Genomic DNA, 2,146 nt, shown 5'->3' on the forward strand with positions numbered 1-2,146 from the left:
CTTTCTTGTCAGGCATTCAAACTTAATTGAGTTTTTTTTTTTTAATCTGTTTCACTCACTAAGCACTATGAAAAAAAGGTATGAGTTAATTGAAAAAAAAAAAAAACAAAAACAAAACGGAAGAAACTAATAAATACACACACATACATTAATGCATATGCATACATATACATATATGCAAATATAACCACAAAATAAGTTACATAAATAAACATACACACACACACACACTATAAATAGTTTTGTTTTGTTATTTTTTTATACATGAAAATGTAAAATATATCAGCCATGAATATGGAAAAAAAAAATAAATATAAACCAAATAAAAAAATACAGAAAAAAGAATTATTTCTATTTTTTCTGATGTATTTGGTAGATTACTATAATTATCATTATTATTATTATTATCATTATTATTATTAATATCATCGTTTTCATTTCAGAGTTGTGGGTTTGAGAAATTTCTTTATATTAAATCTTCGAGAGGTTTAAAGTATTTTGAGTGTGCAGTATTAAGCAACCACCTCAAAAAACATTGGATAGCTTGTTTCCAGACAACCAACACACACACACACAAAATCAACAACACAATCAACAGATACATACAGAAAGGTGTGAGGGTAACAGCAGCAAACAGTTGTACCACAAGATGAAATTCTGCACTAACTATAAACTGAATGGTGATTGGTCAAGAGCTCTTTTTTTCTTTTCTTTTTTTTTTGTTATCAGTTATGAGATGGACAATGGTAGGAAAAAATGCTGCAGTATGGGCAATGAAGTAAACTGAACCTCAATTCTGAAGTAGTAATAATAATAATAATAATAACAAGAGAAATATTTAAAATGATAATCTTAATATACTCATACACAAACATTGGCAGAGATACACACAAGCACACAGTCATTGAGCTGTCATCTTGCAATAATTATAACTGTCATAATTATTAATATTATTATTATTATTATTATTATTATTATTATTTGTAGTTATAGTAGCTGTAACAGTAGTTATAATAATATGATGACGATCTAAAATCTTATTGATGCTGCTGGAGAAAGGGAAGGATATAGTGATTAATGATGACGATGATGGTGGTGGAAATAACAATAATAATAATATCAATAAGAGTAATGATAATAATGATAATAATAGTGATGTAAAGAAAATAGTAGATATCCATCAACTAAAACAATGCGAACAAATACAAATCCGAACGGTTTTGACCAAAGACACTCTGCCAAAAAAACGTTCCAGTTTGAAATACTTGTACACCTTGTTTTTAGTTTTAAAAAAATAAAACAAAACATAAATTTCTTGTAGGCACATGTGCAAAATTTAACTTGGGTTTCTGTTCTGCCTTATGCTTTTTTGGTCACTAGATCAATTTTTAGTGCTATTGGTGAATGACTTTCTTTTTTTTAATTAACTTTTGGAATTCATTTTTAAAGTTGTTCCTTTTTCTTAGAAAAAAAAAAACAAACAAACAAACAAACAAAAAAGGTTAATAAATAAAAGGCAGGTGATGGGGGGAAAGGGAAGGGAATATTGCATGAGAAGTTAAATTTTAAGAATTTTCACTTTTAGCAGAAACGATTCAATTTGCTCTCTTTAAGACTTCTTTTCCTTGTCTCTTCTTTTTGAAGCTCATTTTTTTCTTTGTCATTGTTTTTCGGTTTGTATGTTAATTAATTTTGAAGTATCTGCTGCATTTTGCCAAGTTGCTTGACAAACATGCTAGTATCTCATTTAAATCCAAACTGTGATAATAAAATTGAAGGTGTTTTGAGAGGGCTTTGGGTTCAGGTTTGAGCAAGGGAGGGAAGAAGGATTCGAAGTCAGCTCTTTAAAAACAATTTAGTGACAATGGTCAGTAAGTAACATCTATATAAAGATATTTTTTTTATCAATACCCACAATATACAATGTAGCTTACTTAATAATTATATGGACAAACATGGAAAATAAAATAAAACTCAAAAAGGTTTTAAAACTTGAAAAATATTTAACACTTATAAAAGAAACACTTAAAATTTTTATAGAAAAATTCAAATTTAATAACACAAGATCCAACTGAATATCATTCCCCAGCCATCTAACAGTGTTGGTAATTTTTGGTGGGTTAGATATAGAGCAGGGGGGGAATAG

This window comes from Octopus sinensis, linkage group LG2 (assembly GCF_006345805.1).
Source record: "Octopus sinensis linkage group LG2, ASM634580v1, whole genome shotgun sequence".
Lineage (NCBI taxonomy): Eukaryota > Metazoa > Mollusca > Cephalopoda > Octopoda > Octopodidae > Octopus > Octopus sinensis.